The 23940-nt window shown below is 45.0% G+C and overlaps 1 long non-coding RNA gene across 1 annotated transcript; it reads left to right on the top strand.

Moving 5' to 3' along the window:
* Window positions 1-12141: 12141 nt before the first annotated feature.
* Window positions 12142-19262, top strand: LOC146177154 (uncharacterized). Its single transcript, XR_014701265.1, has 3 exons — window positions 12142-12355; window positions 14230-14379; window positions 19234-19262. It is a non-coding gene; the product is annotated as an uncharacterized LOC146177154 (long non-coding RNA).
* The last annotated feature ends 4678 nt before the right edge of the window (window positions 19263-23940 follow it).

The following is a 23940-nucleotide window of genomic DNA, read 5'->3' as shown; positions in this document are numbered from 1 at the left end:
TTTTAGTTTTATATATTATCTGTCTTCCACATGACGCATGACGTCCACTCTAACGAAGATCGATGTGATTCAGCGCCTTAGGCGTTCATACCATGAATCTAGGATTGGGTTATTTTTGAATCAGAGCATGGGGGGGGGGGGGGGGAATATACAGCCGCGCCAGGGCAGAACACAAGATCGCCGAAAGGGAATGCCAAAAGTGGTTTTCCAGGTCAACCAGCATAACCAACAAGAAATGGAGATGTTTCAGCAGACATGAACCTATTCTAGCTGATTTTTACTCGTCATATATATAAGCGGTATTCATTGATTGTCGAAATAAGCAGGCTGTAAAACAGGTATTGGGCTTTGATATATTCAGCGCCTGACGCTGAAGAGAAAGCCGACAAGCATGTTCAACGCACGTGACGGTCAGCAAAGAAAACGACAACGAAGCTCGCATCGACGCTCGTACGTGTGCTGACACGTCCCACGACTGATCGCAGAACGTTCCATTGACTTTTGACGACGTATCGCGCTGTTCAAGGTCTTCTACAACAAGTGGTAGAGGGGCCAGCAATCCCCTCAACCTGGAGCTTCGCAGCCGAGCTTTGCCTACCACTTCCGCGATGCCTGAGACCGCCAGCCAATCGCCAACACTCCTGTCCCGGTGCAGCGCGTCAGCGCGACCCAGCCATTTTCAGCGGCACCGATGACACGGATGTAGAAGACTGGTTGGCGTCGTATGAACGCGCAAGTGCGTACAACAAGTGAGACGACACCGTGAAGCTTACAAACGTCATTTTCTATTTGAGCGACGTTGCCAATCTATGGTTTCGCAACCATGAGAGTGACATTTCAACCTGGACGGCTCTCAAGGCCAGCCTGACTGAATTTTTTGACCGTCCCGCTATACGTAAGCTTCACGTGGAGCAACGCTTGCAAAGTCGGGCACAACAAACCGGCGAAAACTTCACCAGTTTCATAGATGTCGTAGACCTCTGGAAGCGCGTAAACCCTACCTTGAGCGACGCTGAGAAGATCGGACACATTATGCAAGGCATTGACGATGACGCCTTCCAGTTTGTCGTCGCCAAAAACCCCTAAACTGTGTCCGACGTTATCAGCTTCTGCCAAAGCTTCGATGAGCAGCGCAAGAGGCGGCTTTTCACACGACGTGCTGGCCTTCAGCAGGTCACACTTTCCAGCTTGGCTCTCACCGGGGACGGTGCCCAGGACCAGCAGTCGCTAATTCAGCACATTCAACAGTTGGTTCGTGAGGAAGTCGCACGCCAGCTTTCCTTGTCCACCTTCACTTGCCCGCCAGCACCTGCGCCGGCACCGCCGCTCACTCCCACTCTTCAGCGTGTCATGCAAGAGCAGGTCGCTGAGGTTCTGCCTTCACCTCCTCAGCAGCCGTTGGTGGCGGCTCCTTTCACGTACACTGATGTTTTGGTGCGGCCAGTCGCCCCTGTGTACAGCCGGCCTCCCCTCCTATACGAGCCTCAGGGACGTCAGCAAACTGAGCAACCTTCAATCCCCCCTTATCGTCCGGTTCTCCGCCGTCGACCACAGCCACACCCTTCCAACCCCTGGCGCACACAAGACAACTAACCTATTGGTTCCGCCTGTGGAGTCGCCGGCCATGTGGCTCGTTTGTGCCGCAATCGTGGCCCTCGTCCCTACGACTATACACATGAGCCGATGTACAATCTTCCCACGTCCCCTTCGCCTGTTTTCCCTGAGCCTTCTCCGCAGTCCTCTTCAAGTTACGATCACCGCTCCAACCGCTCGCCTTCTCCTGGCCGTCGTTCCCGTTCTCCGATGCTCCGCCGCCAGTCACCCGTTCACACGGAAAACTAACGGCCACAGTTCGGGAGGCAAGAACTGCGCCATCAGGGACCAACTCAAAACCTGTTCACATACCAGCCAACATTATTACCATATTCATCGAGGGAGTTCCTATCGAAGCACTTGTAGACACTGGCGCAGCAGTTTCAGTTCTTAATTACGCCCTCTGTCGCAAACTCAAAAAGGTGATGACGGCGCTTTCTGCAGTTTCTATTCGCACCACCAGCGCTCAAGACATTCGACCATTAGCCGCCTGCACCGCCCGCCTTGTCATCGATGACGTTCAATAGACAATAGAATTCCTCGCCCTCGCCCGCTCATCACACGACGTCATCTTTGGTTGGGACTTCCTGTCCAATCATAACGTCATAATAGACTGCGCCGGTGCTCAACTTGAGTTATCACCCCTCAGTGACACTTTTTTCGACGCACCCGCTGCTGCTGCCGCTACCGTGCACGTCGCAGAGGACACCGACGTTCCGCCTTTCTCTCAGTGCTTGTGCCTCTTTATTGTGGTGCTCTTTCCGACGCCACTGTTATCTACACACCTTCGTTACGATGCGCTGAAAACAAATCCGTGTTGCTGCGCCATGCTGTGCTGACTATTTTTCGCAACTCAAGTGCTATTTTTGTTTGTAGCCCGTGCCCCTACCCTACCACTACTTCGTGGCCACTCACTGGGTAGTGTTGCCTTGCTCGATTCCGCACCCACCTATACCTTCGGTGATACCACCGCCGGCCTTCACATCAGCGCCATAACGCCTATTCCTGTCGCCACTCCATCATCCCTCGAAGTTTTCCACCGGTCCATCGACGCTGGCCTGACGCCCTTACAACGAGCCCAGCTTGTCGCCATCCAACAACGTTTCGAGGGTTCGTTCGACTCCCAGCAACATTCGTTGGGGCGCACAACTGCTGTTACTAAATGTATTGATCCCGGCACCCATTCCACTTTGCGCCAGCGTCCGTACCGTGTTTCAGCCGCCGAGCACTGCATTATTGACGAATAAGTGACCGACATGCTCCAGCGCAACGTGATCCAACCGTCGCACAGCCCTTGGGCGTCTCCGGTCGTCCTGGTCAAGAACAAAGACGGTTCCATCCGATTCTGTATAGATTACCGCCGACTGAACAAGATCACGAGCAAGGACGTTTATCCTCTCCCTCGTATCGACGACGATTTTCACTGCCTGCAGGGAGCTGACTTCTTCAATAGACCTGCGTTCCGGCTACTGGCACGTGCCGATGGCAGAGGCCGATCGCGCAAACACTGCTTTCGTCACACCAGATGGGCTCTGAGTTTAATGTCATGCCATTCGGACTGTGCAATGCCCCTGCCACATTCGAACGCATGATGGACAACCTACTCAGAGGGCTGAAATGGCACACTTGCCTTTGTTACCTTGACGACATTGTCATCTTTTCCTCAGATTTTCCATCTCACCTCCAGCGCCTTGACACAGTTCTGCGCTGACTGACCGACGCTGGCCTCCAATTAAATTTAAAGTGCCATTTCGGAGCACGACCACTAACCATACTCGGACATGTCTCCAAGGATGGTGTTCTTCCCTATCCGGCAAAATTGCACGCTGTGGCAGAATTTCCCAAGCCAACTAATGTGAAAGAACTCCGCAGCTTCGTCGGCCTCTGCTCGTACTTCCGCCGCTTCGTTCGCAATTTCGCCACAATCATGAACCCTCTCACCAAGCTTCTGTCCAGCCACGATCTCTCAGCCTGGTCTCCGCACTGTGATGATGCCTTCGCGACACTCCACCACCTTCTAAAGACTCCGCCAATCCTGCGTCATTTAGACCCTTCTTCTCCCACGGAAATCCACACTGATGCCAGCGGCGTCGGCCTCGGCGCAGTACTCGCTCAGCGGAAGTCTGGCTTTGATGAGTAGGTTGTCGCTTACGCAAGTCGGACCCTAACAAAAGCTGAAGCCGACTATTCCGTCACCGAGAATGAGTATCTCGCTATTCTCTGGGAAATAGCAAAATTTCGCCCCTACTTGTATGGCCGTTCTTTTGATGTCGTCACCGATCATCACTCCCTCTGCTGGCTGTTTTCTTTAAAGATCCTTCTGGTCGACTGGCGCATTGGGCTCTGAGGCTCCAAGAATACGACATTAACGTCATCTATCGGTCTGGCCGTAAACATGCCGATGCTGATGCTCTCTCATGCTCTCCCTTGCCGTCTGAAGCCACTCCTGCTATATCCGTTCGACATCCCACCGGCATTCCCACCGATATGACTTCCGAGCAATGCAAAGACGCATGGATCGCTTCACTCCTGGGTTTTTTTATCTGGCCGCGCTTCACGACCTCCTTGCCGCGCTCTCCGTCGCCAGTCTCACCATTTCGCCATCAGAGACAAGCTCCTCTACCGTAGGAATTACCTTCCGGATGGTAGAAAGTGGCTGCTTGTAATTCCGACCCATCTGTGCTCCGTGATTTTATCCCATTGCCACCACGATCCCCAGTGTGCCCACGCCGGTTTATTGAAAACCTTCACTCGCCTGCGACAGCGGTACTACTGGCGTGTGATGTACCGTTATGTTCATCGGTTCGTCCAGTCCTGCCAAGAGGGTCAGCGCCGAAAACACCCACCTCGCCAACCCGCAGCTCCTCTGCAGCCACTGACCTGCCCAGCTCAGCCCTTTGAACGTGTTGGAATAGACCTATACGGCCCGCTTCCTAGCACATCAACAGGCAATCACTGGATCATCGTTGCAATTGGTCTTCTCACACGCTACGCCGAAACGCCGCCTTTGACATCTGCTACAGCCCAGGACATTGCCTCCTTCATCCTCCATCACATAATTCTTCGCCACGGGGCTCCCAAAGAATTGCTGAGTGAAAGAGGTCCCGCTTTCCTTTCTGAAGTTGTCGAAGCTGTTCCTAGAGAATGCAAAATCGTTCACCGCGCAACCTCTGCGTACCATCCGCAAACAAATGGAATGGATGAGCGTTTTAACCGCACCGTGGGCGACATGCTAGCTATGTATGTCGCTTCCGACCACTCCAACTGGGACCGCGTTCTTTCATTCGTCACATTCTCTTATAACTCTGCCACACAAGCAACCACCGGTTTCTCGCCAAACTTCCTCCTGTACGGTCGTGAGCCCTCTTGTACCATGGACACCATTCTCCCTTACCGACCGGATTCTTCCGAATTTACGACTGTTTCACAAGCTGCAACTTATGCCGAAGAATGCCGCCAGCTTGCCCGGTCCTTAGCAGAAAACCACCCGAGATCAATCTGCACTTCGTTCTACTTACCGTACAGACTCTTTGGTCTTGCTATGGGTGCCTTCCTCCAGTCCCGGCTTTTCATCCAAACGTCTGAGCAAGTATCAAGGCCTCTACCGTATTGTCAAGCAAACAACCCCTGTCCACTACCTCATCGAACCCCTTACGCCATCCACTGACCGGCGTCGCCGAAATCGTGAAATAGTACACAGTAACAGCCTGAAACCTTACTATGATCCGGCCATCGTCACATCGCCATGAGCCGCCAGGATGGCGTCTTTTCGCCCCGGGGAGAGAGAGAGAAAGAGAAAGAAGGCAGAGAGGTTAACCAGAAAAGCTTCCGGTTTGCTACCCTGCACTGGGGAAGGGGAATGAGGAGTTTAAAGGAGAAAGATAGAAGAGAATGATAGGAAAGGTAAGGCGGCGAGGAGCGCAGTCACAGTTTCTCAATCAAGCTTGTGTCTCTCATAAAACACATAAGTGCTTTGAAGGCTTTGCCGTTAGACGACTTCTGTGGCCATGGGCCGAGGATTTTCTCCTCTGTGAAAGGACGGCTGTCAAGATGGTCCAGAGCCGAACGCAGCGCATATCTTTCGCTTGAAAAAGCAGGGCACTCGCAAAGGAGATGCTGCGTGGTCTCTTCGCAGCCGCATCTTTCACAGTTAGGGCTATCCGCCATTCTCATCACATAAGCGTATTTTTTGGTGAATGCAACACCGAGCCACATACGGCACATCAGTGTTGTTTCGCGCCGCCCTTTGTTAGGGAGAACACGAAGGCGCAGCCCAGGGTCTAGTTCCCTGAGGCGTCGATTGGAAAATTCTCCTTTGTTCCAGGCTGAAAGCGTTAGCTCTGCCGCTAAGGAACGAAGTCGACAAGCTGCGTCAACTCTAGATATAGGTATGTTCACTGTAGTTCCGTCGTTGTGTGCAGAACGGGCAACTTGGTCTGCCTGGTGGTTTCCCTCAATACTGCAATGTCCAGGTAGCCACTGGAAAATTATGACCTTTTGATGTAGCGTCGTGGTATAGCACGCGGATCTCTGCAGTTAGTTGTTCGTGTGATCCACAACGTAGCGTAGCTTGAACGCCTTGAAGCGCTGCTTTCGAGTCCGTAAAAATGGACCAGACACCTGGAAGTTCCTGGCCGATGTATTCAATAGCTGCACGTAAGGCAGCCAGTTCCGCACCAGTTGAAGAGGTTGGGTACGTCGTCTTGATCCTCAGCACGATGGACCTCGACGGTATCACTACGGACCCCGCGGAGCTTGTTGAAGCAACTGAGCCATCGGTGTAGACGTGTTCACGATTATTGTGCATAGAATACAGGTGACCCAACGTCATTTGCTTCAAGGCAGGCAATGGTACACCCGTTTTCTTTTTTACTCCCGGAATAGATAGGTAAACTTTCGGTTCATGTAGGCACCATATGGGTAAACTCGGACTTGAAGCTGGAGTGAACTGTGAAGGAAGGTAGGTGCGATGAGCTGCTATGGGTTTGGCAAATGCAGTATGTGGTCTAATCGTTGGGATAGTTGCCAGGTGGTGACGGGAAGCTCGAGTGAGGTGTAAACCAGGGGAAGTTGTAAAAGAGGTATTGGGCTCTGATATGTTCAGCGCCTGATGCTGAAGAGAACCACGACAAGCATGTTCAACGCGCGTGACGGTCAGGAAAGAAAACAACGAAGCTCGCTTCGACGCTCGTACGTGTGCTGACACAAGTCTCGCGACTGATCGCAGAACGTTCCATTGACTGTTGCCGACGTATCGCCCTGTTCAAGGTATTCTACAACAAGGCTATATATGGAAAATCAGGATTTTCACTCAGTAATGATTTCGAACAAATACAATTGGTGCCTGACAGTGGGCTAAGAGCACGGCGACCGATAGAGCTTTTTCGTCGCTTGATTAATGATGCCTTATTACGCTCAAAATCCTATAAACCCATGGGTAGAAATAAAGAAACGAAAGCGATACAGTTTGAAAGAGCACTGACGGGTAGACCCCAGTTCGCGAGAAGAGCAATTAGCTTGAGAGATTTAGTTTACCGTGATCTGCGGTCCACCAATGTGACCTTCTGCCGCGTTTGGGCGGGGCGCACAGGCTATTTGGTCCCGTGGCGCCATCTATTGGCGTCAAGGGGATCTGAGCATGCGCAGTGGCATGCGCGGTGGTGGATCATGGTAGCGGTTCGTGGGTTACGTTAAACTAAACACTCTGTAATATTTCGACGCAGGAACGCGTCCTCGTCTAGAAAGAACGGTCATCACTGGTGGGGCTTTATTGCACTTTTGCTTTCGAGGAAAAGCGCGAATGGGAGGGAGAGGCTTAAAGAAGCAGGACACCTCGCCGGGTGGCGCAATAGTTACGGCGCTCGACTATTGTTCCCGAGGGTGCGAAATCAAATCCCAGTCTGAGCGGCCGCTTTTCGATCGGGGAAAAAGCAAGGCGCCCGTGGGCTGCGCGATGTCAGTGCACGTTAAAGAACCCCATGGGGTGATATTTCTGGAGGCCTCTACTACGGCGTTTGTTATAGCCATAGCCGATTTGAGATGTTTAGCCCCATAACCCAAGACCAAATAAAGCAAGACAACAATTGAAGGAGTCTTTTCTTGGATGTGAATTTCTATTAGCCTGAACCTGCTGATCCCTTTGCTCTGAAAAAGAACCACGAAATCTTAGTTGTGGTTTAGCTCTGATTAACCCTAGTTGATTGCCTGCTACATTATTCCCCTATGTGCCTGCTGTCATAGGGGTAATGAGAATGCAAACGGGTCTTGTAGGCAGATTCTGATATAACCCTTCCGTATGAAAGGAGCGACCCGAGTTGGCAGCTCCTGCCCATGCCATAAGGGTAATGTGAATACAAACAACCAAAGACACGGACACGGCACACACCGACGAGCTGTTAGACCTGGCTTAGTATTCCTATCGAAACAAACGACAGCCGCATGCAACGGTACAATGAAAGGTAGATGATGGCTCAGCACCTAAACCAGGTTCGGTGATGACACATATTCCTTGAAAGGGGTTCAGGAATTCAAAGGGGAGCTGATAAGCAAAAGAGCGCTTAGCTCGAAGGAACTATTTAACAAGGACTTTCCGCAATAAGGACAGAAGGACAATTGAAAACGATTATTACGAATGAAAGTAAATCATATCTCTACAGTGTGACATTATCCGAAGAAAATGATGCAAGTGTTAACCAATGCAAGAACGGAGGAGAAATCATATTTTGAAAAACAGATGTAACTATGGTTTTGCGGCGAGGAGGAGATGTACACGTGCTGCGAATAAAGTCTACAAATAAAGCCGCAAGGACTTGTTTGCGCACGAATTATCCAGCAAAGGGAATACGCTTAAGGGATTTCTAACGCCTTTTGAGATATTTATTGGTGTCGTTTGCAATGTTCTAAATGCATGAATTAAACACCCCTCCAAACATTATCTGCGCCTGGAAGGTTTAAAGTCAGACTTGAAAATAAATAATCTATTCAGTCAAATAATGACTATTCTGATTGCGCTGTTGGGAAACTCTTTTCAGGACGTTTTTTTCTGCGTCTGACAGATAGCCTTACGTTCAATGCTTTAACTGTCTCTCCGATGTATGGTATATAAGAGAAAGAGGCTTCTAGAATGTACCCAGGCAGCACAAAGCATTGGGCCAATGTTGTAAGTACGACGGCAAGCAGTGGCCCTACATTGGGCCAGCCTAACCAGCATGCTCCCAACATAGGACATGCCAGTCAACACAATGTCCAACAATGGCACAGTCTAGCCAGTGCTCTCCCAGTGTTGGCGCTGCCAGTAGCCAACACTGGCTAGCTTGGGCCAGGATGTACAGTGAGTTCCCGATATTGGCACTGCCGTACATACAGGATGTCTATGTTGGACCGAGATTGCCGTTGTTCCTCCAATAATGGTGGCACGGGTTTTAAAACTGGCTATAATGGGCCAAGCTGTCCTGCTTTCCTCCGTCATTGGGTTTTCCGTTTTTTAAAACTGGCTACAATGGACCAAGTTGTCCTGTGTTTTTCCGGCGTTGGATGTTCCGGTTTTTAAACATGGCTACAATGGACAATGTTATCCTCTGTTCTTCCAGTATTGGATGTTCAGTTTTTTAAAGATGGCTACAATGGACCAAGTTGTCCTGTGTTCCGCCGTCGTTGGCCGTTCCTTTTTTAAAACTGGCTACAATGGACCATGTTGTCCAGTGTTCTTCCGGCGTTGCCCGTTCAGTTTTTAAAACTGGCTACAATGGACCAAGGTGTCCTGTGTTCTTCCGACGTTGACCGTTCCGTTGTTTTAAACTGGCTGTAATGGACCATTGCAATTTGTCTTGCGTTTTTCCAGTATTAGCTATCCCTGTATGAAAACTGCCCACGATGGACCACTTTTTCCCCTGATCTCGCAAATGTCATTGCCATCCTAAAAACGCAGCTTTAATGGGCAGCCGAAGTGAATATTTTCCGTTGACCATTCAATCAAAACAAATTCTCCATTTTTATGGTTGAATACACGTGCGCTGGACGCCAAACCGCGGCATTTAATTCCGACAACATTTCAGCCGATCGTTCGGACCTCACCAAGTACCACGTACGGGACGACAATTACTATAACGCATTCAAGCACGTACCGCTGCATCTGTCTGGATTCGTCATATGCGGCGCACCTTTGGGGGTCAGCTATATGTGTTTATGGTTTTAGCCTATTGGCATGCATGCAGATTTCGTCGCAGGCGCATACGTTTGTCGCACAATTATATCTAATGATAGCACGACCGTGCGAGCACATATGTATACCCCAGACCGGCTTGCACTCACGACCCAATATGCCTGTATTGGACGCCGATTACATCCCTGCATCTATACGTAACCTATAGTACAAATCCAGTTGTCAGTGAGAACGCGCATAAAAACGAAATCGTGTCGCCATAGCATGTTCATGGGACATTAAATTAGTGATTAGAAGGTAGCTTTTTCATTGCCGAGAAGGAAAACGTTGCCTCAAGTTGAAGGAACAAATGACCATTTTCTCAGCGATGTTTTTGTTCTAGTGCTTTTGTATTATCCATAAGGAACTACGCGCAGCATCGTCTGTTTACCTGGAGAAAGAACCGAATACGATGTGTGTACTTTCTAGACTCAATCACTGGAAAATGAAAAGCCGGAAGACTCGCGAGGTTACCATTTTAGTTTTGGGCATTCACATGGTGGTAAAAAAAATGTCAGTTTTTCGTGCAGACTGCGAGCATGAAGGCCCCGGTACATTTATATGGCGTACAACATATATATCGCCAATAAACAAAAAAAATAGTTTTTTCCGCCTATTAGTTTAGAGTTTGACCATTTCAACCGCGCTAGGCGGTGGCAAAGGAATAAAAAAAAACTGTACAGGAATGAAAATAATGTGCGCTGCCGAGTCATTCGAAAAAACGAATGCAGCTACAAACACTGTTTTAATGAGGCAGTTTTCCATGCCCTTTCCAATTCTTTCATTCTACTAAAATGATTTGGAATACGTTGCTTGCTCATTGAACGTTATCGTCTTTTTGTGCAATCCGCGTTAAGGTGAAGGTGATTGCGAAAAACGTCTGTGTATTGCCTGATGCCACAGCGCTTCAGGACCTCGACGCGCACAAAATTGATTCTGAATCATTCATTGCTGTGTCTGTCACCGTCGATTTGCGAATTCGAGACAAAACATGAGCGAAGAAATATTGTTACAGCTGGAGAATGATGAGGACGAAGTGGCGCGCTCGTTTGTGGAAGATTAAGAAAAAAAGTGCGTCGAATGGGCGGCCCTCGTAGCCTGGCTCCTTGGCTGTTCCTCAATGTATATATCTTTAATCCTCTTTTGTAAATATATTTCTCCCTGTTACAAAATTACATGCCAAAATTTAAAAACCTTGAACAATTCACAAATTCCGTAGAATGTTCAGAACAGCGCGGTGCGCTATAATTGGACAAAGGTTTTATCGATGTGGCCATAATTACTTGCGCAACAAAATTATGCAAGGTGTTTTAATGGTTTTGAAAGCTGAGGTAGTGTAGAATAGGTGGAAAAAGTTTAAACAATGTGAAAACTGTTTTTGTTTTCCTAAACATTTTCAATGTTCGCTGTTTTCTGTAAATTAGCGCGATCGTATCTCTGTATCCAAATGTCATAAAAATATGAGCTTTAGCTGTTTGCGGATAATTATGCTGAGAACATATTGTGGAATTATTGCTGCTCTACCATGAACCTTTTCTGAAATAAAGGCCTGCAAATTAGGAAAATTTTCGTTTCCTGGGCCGATGTTTAGAATTTTTATAAAAACATCTACTCATACCCGAAAAGCGAACATTAACTGAATACAAATAAAAACATGTATATATTTAGTCGGATAATTTTCAGCTAGCTAACTTGAGCATAATTTGTATAATCTATAACCAAAGTTGGCCAGAATAGAAGAGAAGCTCGGAACTCCACCTCTTTGACATTATTAATCAGTCATCACGCAACAGTATATAATATTTTGAAGTAAATATAAAAGGTCGAACGACCATTCTTTGTTCGATCATAGGTGGCGAAAGGGAGGGGACGCGCGCATTTGTCGATGCACCAGCTGGATTTACGCAAGAATGTGGATGGTAGATGGGGAGGCTTTCTATTTTTTTTAGAAAATGTTTGTCCGTGGTTGGCTTGAAAAAACAATGCTTTTGCGAACACACAAAACAAAACTATTTATTAGAACTCGACTCGAGCGGTGCGCGCTGGCGGCCGCTCATCGGCACGGTCCGAAGTCACGGCTGGGCGGTGCAAGCAGAAGAGGGCTTGGGTAAAGGAGGAATGGAATGTTGAGAGGGTCGTTGGTCCTTCGTTCCCACGCGCAGCCCTTGCGAACACAACACCGCGGCGGGAATCACGCGCTGGTTGAGCGGGTCGTTGTTCCCCCTCGCCTACGCGTCTACGTGCAAGACACAACAGACAGCATCCCCAGCTGCGCTGCTCTGCGGCCTCCTCCCGAAGCGTTCATTTCAGAGCTTGTTGGAGACGCTACAAGACTTGGGACAGCTTCTTAAACCTTTCTTTAATTTCTTCCCTCATTAATTTTCTTTTTCATTGTGCTGTGCATAATTTTCTCTTGCGCCTATACATGTCCATGTGCTGCGGTTGGTGCTTGCTACATATCAGTGAATAGCTGAGCTGTGAAATGTCGCCGGAGTACGGATTACAGCAACGGCGGGATACCATCGGCATTATCAGACTCAGTGAACGCCGTCATCTTAGACCGTGAGTATATATCTTTGCAGCATGCCATTGCTTCATAATTGGTTCTATATAATCTCCTACCAGTCCCAAATGTTCTCTTTCCTTATTCTCCTCGAAACAACTGCGCGAAGCATGACTTCAAGAACTAAGCGAATTTTCGTCCGGGTTACATGCAAGCAATAAGTGCGTGGACTTATTTGCTGGCTGCGATATGAATAGCATTTGCGCCGAAAATAGAGGAGCCGTGCGTAACAGGTGTGTATGCCACCAACACGTGACAGAACACTGCAGGCAGCCATTTGCGCAGTTTTTTGACTGTGCAGCGCGCCGCAATCAATTAGTAACCAGATACTATGCGCCCGGCTTTGTACATATATTTTGGACAGCCTCTCTTCTGCGCGCAGGAAGCCATGTTCACACAGTTTTTGGATTTTGTTAAGAGTTAAGGGCAGTTTTTTGTTTTCAGATGTACAGACGAAGTTTTGAAAACTGTTCGTGCCGTCTGTGCAAGCGAATTTCACAGTGGGGCAGACATGTGCGTGATGCCGCTTGATGACTAGGCTATAATTAAGTCATAATGAACCTCCACTTTTATAATGGTTAATATCATATTGAGGAATTGAAAGCCGTGAACAGCGCAAGTGAGCCCCTTTTCAAAATTTTCTTAATCGACGCCCCCCTTCTGAGCACGTGCCTTCAGGTGAGGGCGTTATCAGAAAGCGGCGACAATAGGAGAGCGATTTCGCAGACGCGCTTCGAGGGCGGGGGAAAATAACAATACAAGCAAAAAGGCACATCAGCCGTGTGTGCACTGCGTCCCTGTCACTGCAAAGTAAACAACGTGCACGCGGGACACAATGTACAAAACATTGACGGCCGGTATGAGGCAACCATATCGTCCGAAATATTGCTCGCGAAGCGCTCGATGACGGCGCGCACTTTCAGGCGAAATGGGACAGGACGTCAGGTCCGCCTGTTCGGCAATTACAGCTCTTTGTAACTCACGTGCCGTACCGTATGCATGAAGTGCACGCCATAGCCATCGTGCAAGAATGTTGAAACCGAAGCAGCGATCCACGTATTCTAATTCTATAGGAAATCATTTGGGAGTAGAAAAGAGCAACTTAATATGATGTGCATGGTTCTTTAATGAACGATATGTATAAATGGACGGTTGAATAGTTACAGTATTGGAGTGTTCCGCTAGAATTGTTTACGGCCGTGACCGCAATAAACATTACTCATATTGCTCTTAGCTTTAAGCTCTGGCATTGATAAGCCTATCTAAAGAACCGACTGGCAGTGACAGGTTGTTTACAGCTGTTGATCAAAAGGTAGGCCATCATGCTATTATTGCAGGCATATTTGCTTCTTTTTGTACCTCTGTTTACTAAAACTTAATTTTGTTCCCCATTCCTAGGGACGCTGCACCTCTTACAACACTCACTGTTCAGTCGCTTTTATTCAAGTATACAAAAAGGAGGAAATGCGCATGCACTCATAGGATAGCCTGTCTTTCCGTTAACAGCTGCAAATAACACGCCACTGCTCCTCGGTACTTTGGATGAAGTTTTCAATGGGGTTACCTGAGATGCCTAGCAATTGCTGTAATATTTATACCAATCACTGCAGTGAAACAGAAAGGTAACACTGCATCACTTTAACTGCTGCATGCACCTATAAACGTGCCTTAATTTATTGCCTATTCTTATAGACGCAGGACCTCTTACTATAGGCTTTGTTCAGTAAGCAACCGTCTTTCATTGCTTCAATTTCTATCTCTCCACCACTTTCTTGTTGCTCTGGGTGTGATCATTTGATTTCATTGTTCAAATCATATTGTTTTATCATGTCTGAATGATTTAGCCTGCACATACATGCTTTCATTTTTTTAGATGCGCATCGGGAGCGTTTTCTACGTAGAAATGGATCGATTGAGTTGTATCACTGGTGCGAAAACCGAGAACCCCCCGAAGATATGTGTCCTGTGGTTGGAAGGGCAATAAAGAAGAAGAAAATCAGCGGAAAAGCCTGCCTAAAAAAAGGTAGCACTGCATCACTGTAACTGCTGCATCCTTTAAATATGCCTTATTTTTATTGCCTATTCTTATAGACGGTGGACCTCTTGCTATTGGCTTTTTGCGGAAAGCAACCGCCTTTCATTGTTTCAATTCATTCCTATCTCTCCACCACTTTTTTGTTACTTCGAGTGTGATCCTTTGATTTTATTGTTCATATCATATTATTAAATCGCCGGTGAATGATTTCGCCTACACATACATGCTTTCATTTTTTTTTTTAGGTGCGCATAGAGAGTGTTTTCTACGTATAAATGGATCGATTAAGTTGTATCACTGGTGCGAAAACCAACAGTTCGGTACCCCCAGAAGATTTGTGTCCTGTGGGTGGCAGGGGTATAAAGAAGATGATAATCAGTGGAAAAGCCTGCCTAAAAACTTACAAAGATGGCGCAAAAGCGAAATGCTGATCAGGGTTAGAGTCTGATTACTTCTGTTATCCCATTTCACTTGCTAGGTGATGTGACATATATGAAGCACCTTAGTATAATTTGTGGTATACTCACTAAAAATTGTGTAGACGTAAACTTTTTTCTCGTTCAATTATTTTGAGTGACGCACGAAATGGAATAAAACGAAGTCATCCACACGTCTAATGCCCATAGACATTAGATGCGTGGATGAGCTCATTAATTGTGTTCCTATGTGAGCATGCAATAGTTTGTCGAATATATTAATATGTTAAAAGTTGATTTTTTTACTGTTAACCGGAGCAATACATATGCTCCATATCATAGCATTATTCGCCTGTAGTTTGTATCTGCTCTTTCCTAAATTGTATTCTACAAAGTATACGTGTGTCATCTCGTACGTCTATTTAACTAGCGAACAATTTGCAATCGAATCCCTTTTGTGATGTTTCAGCTACAAATAATGTATGACAGTTGTGACAATATAGTAGCTTTAGGTATAACATATAGCGCGAAAATCTTTAATATATGCGATGATATTTTTATTCACCGCATTGGCTAAACCAGCCTGTTGAAGAGACGAAATGAAAACAAATATGGATGTCTTCGGACAGGAACAGTAATCGTGGTGCCATGACCATTTTTTAAATTAAATTTTCATATGTCGTGGGCTAATGTCTCGACACAAAGGAATGACCCTTAGGTTTGCCAGATGCGGCGTAGTATTCTCGAAAAAAAAAAAAAATCTCCTATCACTAAAGCTGGAAAACGCCGTTTTTGTCGTTTCAAAAAGTTGCACGTTTGGAGGCCGGCTGTTTGCGTAAAATTTTGTCATCCACTGTTTTTTACTCACCGCATTTGGGTAACGTTTACTTGTATAATAAGTATTAAAAGTGTGTTTCATTGATGCAGTTGATTTAGTAAAAAATCGCAAACTTTGCTTCAAGAACAACGCTCTACAAAAATGTTAATGTTCAACCTTACATACTGGCGTGACGCATTGCGTTGTTTGAACTAAAATATTCTGTGTTTATTACACAGGTCATATTGTTAATTTAAGGCAGAATTTGGAGCTCTAAGCTGCTATGTGTGTTCTCTGTAACGCCACCAAAAGTATTATGCTGGAAAGCGATTTGCTTAAGATTGTAATTATAAAAATTACACATTGAAAAATCATCTTCAAAAATATAGTATTGTTAGTGGTGGTCAAAGCTGACAAATGGAATAATATATTAATAACCTAGATTGAATACTATTGCACCTAGCAATAAAAAAGAATGCAGGACAGAGAAAAAGTTCAGCCTTCACTTGCGTTCTGCCATGACATTGACAGAAATAGTGAATTAATACCATTTTAAGCTATGTTAAGTATTTGTCCCAGAAGCAGAAAAACGGTGTTAAGCGCTGACAATGTTTTAAATTTTACCTAAGGTAAAATGTAACTAAATTAAGCAAATACTAAATTGAAGTTTTGATGCCTATTCCATAAGGGGGAGCCATATAAGCACATCTATAGAACAAAAGCAAGCATTTTTATATTTCTAATATTACATTTTGCTGAATTCAATATATTTACTGACTCAAATTAACAAAGTACTTTGCATTGTTTCCACAGATTTTGATAAAAATTGATGTTGCGGCCGTTTCTTCAATTCTAATCAGTTTTCCTTATTTTACCATTTTCTTACTTTTGTCCAATTTCAAAATAATATGCAGATACACACACAAATCTAGAGCTTCAAATTTTTTCAGAAATAAAGAATGGAACCTAGATAATGTAGAAAAATAGTTTCTGTGCCAAGATATTATTGGATCTTGCAAGAATGCAGGCTGAGTTTGGCCATTATCAGCACAAGCACTCGGTTTAATATTTATTGTTATATTTTTAAACAGTATAACGCAACACTTTTTAGTCCGTGATATTTTTGAGGTACTGAAGATTTTTGAGAGGGATTTGAATGAAAATCGAAGATGATCTTTTTTTAATTGCAGCAAATTTGCCCTTTACTGCTGTTTTCGAATTCTGAGCAATTTTGATGCGTTGTGGAGAACACACCTAGTGGTCTGGGGCTCCAGATACTGCCTGGAATTAAGAACATGCGTCAGGAAGTGAAAACATATTTAGTGCAACCAACCTAATGCATCATATGCCAGTACATAAGGTTAAAAATGAATATATTTGCAGCGTACCGCTCCTGAAGAAAATTTTGCGATTTTTTAATAACACAACTGCAAAAACAAAATAGGTTTCTAATAGTGTTTGTAAATACAAAACCTGCATATATTTAGTGAGTAATAAAAGAGCAGATGACAAAATCATGGCATCCAAACTTGCAACATTTTGAAATGGCAAAAACAGCGTTTTCTACCTCTAGAGATATACCATACAATTGTTTTTTTTTTCGAGGAAACTACGCGTATCTTGAAAAACTAAGGTTAATTCTTTTGTGCCTAGATACTTGCCCACCACTTATAAGAATTTCATTGGAAACGAAAGATGGCCATGGGACCTCGATTATTTTTCTTATCTAAGGCACCCATAATACGCTGTGAGAAAGCCAATATCAAGGGCTTTTTTTAATATTACATATTTCGAACGGTTGTGCCATCTAAGAAAATTACAAAGCTAGGCACACCTTAGGTGTAGCCAGCCCTCACTTTCTGTTACAGCTGCATTTGCTAAGCTGAATTAATGCGTTGATTACTTTATTTTAGCCACGAATATAGTGATATTACGTGTCAATTTTAAAGAAAGGCCGCAGTGACGCGATTCCTGTAGAATTTGTAAGTGAAATCTGTAAACCTTACAAATCTACCCATATATATGATCTCTTGCAGGTTTTATTCAAGCTACATTACACCTGCTGCGCCCCATAGCTTGAGCCAAGGGTTATAAATAAACCATTAGAAACAGACGATGGAAACCGGTGGTGCATTGCTGGCAGCCACTTAGGACAGCGCAGAAAATTTTTATTTTGTACGTGGGGAAGTGAGGTTATTCGCTTCAAGTACTAAATATTCACTTTAGACAATAAATAGGACTTACAGAGTCGGTGAGCACGTTCGGAAACCCCTGTTTCAATATTTGCGGTTAGAAACCTCATGTGTACCTTTTTTTCCAGCTGTAGATAAATTCCGGGTTATGTAGATACCGAAACCGTTACCAGCCCATTCGCGCACCTCAACTGTGCTGCTCACAACATGATTTTGAGCGGACAAAACAACCTGCCGCTAAGATTGCTAGCCCCATGCATGAGTAAGGGTGATATGCTGGCGATGGTTGCTTCGCGTCGGCCCTTTGGCGCACATGAAGGCTCGAGTTACAATGAGCGCGCCGAACTTTGCAATGCGGATAATGACTACAAAGCGGTAAGGATATAAATGAGTTTAACAGTATTTTTCAGCTGTAAAATACAAATACAGTCTTGTTGGACGATGTGCTGGCGCGGACGAAGAAACCATAGGCAACTTGTAGGTCTAACGCTACACAGGGCTGTCGAGCCAAGCCAAGTCCTCAATTGTATTGTCCGGGAACCAGATTTCTGTATTTTCGTTGTTTCCTATTGTATCTGGCGTTCAAAATGCAGACGTGAGGGTTCTTTATCACAAATAATCAAACGTGGATTATGCCGGTACTCTTCAAAGTAGCAACACCATTTATTGTGTAAGTCATTAATCAGTAATTTAGGTAAATAATGTCAATAAGGATTCCAAACAAAACCTTTTCTGTGGCGCTCAAGGTAGCTTCCAGCAATATATATCTGGTTTCCTTTGCCTGGCTCCGAAATGTTTTTTTTATCCTTTGGATCAAATTTGCTTGGGCAAGCAGTATATGTGTAAAAATGATGCACCTGTGAGCTACCCGTTTAAGTGAGCTCCCGTTTAAGTGAACTACCCACAAAACCAGTCAAAAGCGTATATCAGCTAACCAGCGACCAGTGCAGCAGTCGTGGGCTTAGATCGCTTGTGTATATTATATCTAGCCATTTAAAAAAAAATGAAAATGGTCGCCGAACATTCTCTTGGTAACGATTATTAGTATAAACTGTTTGCACATCGCAGAAAGCGTAGGAGCGGCAAAAAACTAGCGCGCCAGTCATATGCGGAGACAGCCGATAATCAAGCACTAATTCCTAGTGTGGGATGAAACACTGGCTGTCTCAGCCGTATTGCTGTGGAGGCGATCAAAATGCAACAGGGCACATGCTATGCAATGTATGTGCGTCTTTCATCCTAATAAACCCAAGGCAGCTGAAACTAGTCTGGAACTCATCAGTATAGTGTTTCTCATTGACCATAAATTTCGGTACATGAATCCTGGAATTTTCTACATCTTCCTAAAATAATGCGCGCGATTTTATATGCCTCGTAATAGTGTTGTAAATTTTGTTTTCTCATTGTTTTTGTTTAGGTGCCATTTGCGAAAAAGTTGGGGTGGACGATTTGTCACACGCATTTATTCGCAGGTGGCTGCCTGGTTCCTGTGACAGGGGGGGGTGGAAGAAAAAGGCGTTATGCTGAAACCTCCCCTGGCGAACCAGGCATGCCACCTGTGAATGCAATTGCAGGGTCAGCCCCCTCACTACGCCTATGAGTGTGCCCTCCAGCTCCCTGGCCCCATCCACTTCCCGAGAGCCCGCCCTGCCCTGACCAACCCTGCCACTGCCCCGCTAACTGCTGCTGTGTGTGCCCTCAGCGCTGGCTAGTAACAACTGCCGTCTATAGTAACAATTGCAATAAATATTATCTTTTTGTGAACCATGTCCTTGTTTTGTGAATATCTACTGGTTGCTCATAAGCAACAATTTGAATTTATATGGCCACTCCTATTTGAAAGGCCATTGTCCCAGCAAGTTCGATGTGCTGTCACGAATATGGCTAGAATGAAAAAGGCTGCATTTTATGGCCTGCACAGGCAGTGCCACAAAATGTGTAATCTTGACATCATCAATGGCACATGAATGGAGTAGCCGGTGTACCCATAAACCATTGGATTATTATTGGTATCGACAATATGCGGCATGAATGGAGTAGCCAGTGCACCTGCAATGGCTAACCATTGGTATGATATTGGCATTGACAATGGGCCATCAATGGAATAGCTGGTATTAAACAAATATTGGTAATACAATGATGGTATAATGCTGGACAGTATTGGCAAGAATCATGGTGCATGAATGGAAAGTCTAATATTGTGCCTACATTGGTGGCTCCAGCTTGGTTGAACACTGGACCAATCTTGGAACGAAAGATGGGCCAAGAATGGAGAATGTAGTAAAATGCCCAAATGCCAATATCAGTCCAATATTGATGCCATTCTTTTCCAGTGATGAACCATTGTTGGACCAATGCTGGTGTGCTGCTTGGGTAGATAGTATTAGACGATGTGGAACTGAGACTGTCATATTGTGAAAAGTGAAATCACTTCTATTACCTTTGGCTGTAGCATATCTAAGGTATATGAGATGATTGAATGGTCGCTTGGTGCTTCCGGTAATTTTTCTTCAGACATTTCTTGCCGCAAACCATTCTCTATGTTAGAAAGGCAAATAGGAGTATTTCTATACAAAAAATGAGACCTATTAGGTGATGACATTTTATCGTTTTTTGAGCACATCATTTTAAGTGTTTGTTTTCTCGATTTTCATAATAAGGTAGTTACAGGGATAGTTTCATTGAATGTGTCTTGCTTACAGTTAATGTATTTATTTCAAGTAATCATTAAAAGCATTGTGATCATGTAATGATTTTGATTCGAAACTTACATTGGCAACGGTTATTGCTAGAGCCTCAGCTAGTGAGGCTAATTTAACAGTACTGTACGAGAATCTAGAGGCTATGAAATGTGATATCATATATATAGAGCTTTGTGAGGTTAGGAGATCGAATGACGCGTATACTGTACCGAAGGATGGCCATGTGCTGTGTTATCGTAGTCTACGCTAAAGTCCACTAGGAGTAGGTTTCCTGTCAATAATGATATAGCTGGTAATATAGTGGAACTCTAGAGCAATATTTAGAGGGTGGAGGCGTCATAGTTAGGCTTAATAGGCGTTATGAACTAAAGATTTTACAGGCCTACGCATCTACATGTAACCATGATAAAGAGGCAGTTGAAAGTTTCTACGAATAGATAGAATCGGCAATGCGGAAACGAAAAACGCAGTATAATGTACTATGGGCGACTTCAATGGCAATTAGGGAAAAGGCAGCCAGTAAACAGGGCTGTGGGTTACTATGGCATCGGTTCTAGGAATAACAGGGAAGGTGGCGTTGATTATGGAGAACGCAATAACTGAAGAATATGAATATCTTCCTCAGAAAAAGTAAGAACATGTAGTGGAGATGAAAAGTCCTAACGGGGAGACTTAAAATGAAATTACCTGCATACTGTGTTCTGACCCGCAATTATGCAGAATCTAGCAGATGTAATCGAGAAAGTGCGGTGCCATGAACAACCACAGTATAAGGTCTCAAAATAGTGTAAACCTCAAAAGGCAACGAAACAGATTAGTAAGCAAGAAGTCCTTCAAAGAATTAGCGGTGAACGGGAGACAGAAGAGTTCAGAATCTCGCTACGGAATAGACATTCAGCTGTAACCGAGCATGACAACATAATCCTAGCAACAATGAGCAATATTTTAGGATATCATTACTGAGTGTGCTGCAGAAGTATGCGGTAGAGTAGCTAGAGACAATATCTGTTAGCTCTCTAAGGAGACAAAAGATTTCATTAAGGAACGCCGAAGTATGAAAGCTTGCCACACAACAGACAAAATATGACTGGCAGATATATAAAAGTAAAGCAGTAAGCGTAAATTAACCGATATCAGGAAGTATATCATGGAGAGAATTAACGAAGCTCTGAAGGACAGGGAAGCCTTAATGCGTTGAAGATTAAATTGCGCGTAGGCAAAACTCGTCTATTTGCTGAGACAAAAGGCGGGTATTGCCATCACTAATATGGACGAGAAAGGCAAAGTAGCCGAGGCGTTCTATACATATCTTTAAGTTGCTAAGTTAGTCAGGACAATTTTGAGATTTCCTGTAGGAAAAAATAGTCAGACGTTCCGCCACTGACGATTGAAGAGGTTACGAAAGCTTTCGGAAATATGAAAAGGGGGAAAGCAGCTGGAGTGGTGCAGGTAACTGCAAATTTGTTGAAGGACGGCGGGGGGGGGGGGGGGGATATTGTGCCAGGAAAACTTGCCACCCGGTATACGCAATGTCTGGAGTCATTGCCAGCATCGGAACCATGAACAAACGCGAACATTACCTGAATTCATACGAAAAGGGACGCTAAAGAGGAAATATTGCAGACCAATCTGCTTACTGTATGTTTTTATAGGTATTAACTAAGGTAATCGCTAATAGAATCAGGGCAACCTTGAACTTCAATCAAGCAAATACCAAGCAGGTATTGCGGAAGAGTGCTCTATTATCGATCATATCCGTACCATCAACCAGGTGATAGAAAAATGCGCAGAATATAACCCGCCTTTATACATAATATTCAGTGTTTAATTTAAAGCATTTGGCTGACTATCAAAACCACGACGTTTATGCAGCAATTGCGAAGTGAGGTTGTAGACGAGACATGTGTGAAAGTACTGGAAGACATGTATAGGGGCGGCACAGCAACGATAGTTCAGCGTAAAAATGTCAAACTTTCTTTAAGGCGAGGAGACACAATCTTTATAGTACTATTCACATGTGGCTTAGCAGAATTATTCACAGACTCGAAATTTGAGCAGTTAGGGATAGGGTAAATGTATGAATGCCTCACTAATCTGCGATTTGCTGAAGACATCGTCTTTCTAAGCAATTTAGGGGATGAACTTGAAGTTCTGATTGATGACCTAGACAGGAAGACCAGAGCGATAGGCTTGAAACGTAATATGCAGAAGACTAAGGTAATATTCATAGCGAGGCAGTGGAAGAAGTAGGCGAATATGCCTGCTGATGACAGGTACTAACCGCAGATCCGGACCATCAATGGGAAATAACAAGGAGAACAAGATCGGGATGAAGCGCATTTGTCAAGCATGCGCAGGTAATGGCTAGCAGCTTGCCGGTATCACTGAAGGGGAAAGTATATAACAGTTGCATCTTGCCTATACTCACCTATAGGGCTGAAACGTGGAGGCTAACGAAAGAGGTTCTACTTATGTTGAGGACAATGCAAAGCGGTATGAAACGAAAAATGATTGCGGTAACGTTAAGAGATATGAAGCGTACAGAGTGGGTCAATGACAAGTCCAGTTACTGACAATCTAGTGGCAATCAAGAAGAATGGGCATGGGCAGAGACATGTAGTGCGAAGAGGTGATAACAGATGATCGCTTTGGGTAACAAACTGGATCGCAATAAAGCTAAAGCGCAGCATGTGGCGGCTGAGAGTTAGGTGAATAGATGAGGCTAAGAAGTTGTCAGGGGTCAAGCGGATGCAGCTAGCACAAGACCGGGTTCATTGGAGGCACATGGGAGGCATTCACCCTTCAGTGCGCTTATGATCCGGCTGATCATGAATTATAATGATCGCTACATGTTGATTTAGATCATGTCGCCGGTCCTAAAAAATGTTTTGCCTACAATGCACCTAATGATAATTTGTGAAATCTAGGTAGTGTTGTTTCACTCTTAGCTCACAACGGTTTATATAGAAAGTAAATATAAATCCATATATAAATCCAGAAATCATCCAGTACTTATGTCACATCGCTTTAAATCGCAGATCGTCATCGCACACAATTCTGGTCAAGAGAAGACCTTTTGATTCGCACACACACACACACGCACACACACACACGCACACACACACACACACACACACACACACACACACACACACACACACACACACACACACACACACACACACACACACACACACACACACACACACACACGCAAACACACACACACACGCAAACACACACACATGCACACACACGCACACACACACACACACACACGCAAACACACACACATGCACACACACGCACACACACACACACTTGTGTGGTTCGGTTTATAGGTTTTAACGTCCTGAAACAACCCAGGCTATGAGAGACGGCGTAGTTGCGGGCTCCTGAAATTTCGACAACCTAGGATTCTT

This window comes from Amblyomma maculatum, chromosome 10 (genome assembly GCF_055883805.1).
Source record: "Amblyomma maculatum isolate TAMU_Amacu chromosome 10, ASM5588380v1, whole genome shotgun sequence".
Taxonomy (NCBI): domain Eukaryota; kingdom Metazoa; phylum Arthropoda; class Arachnida; order Ixodida; family Ixodidae; genus Amblyomma; species Amblyomma maculatum.
The sequence above is the reverse complement of the archived record's forward strand: the minus strand, read 5'-3'. Positions and strand labels throughout refer to the sequence as shown.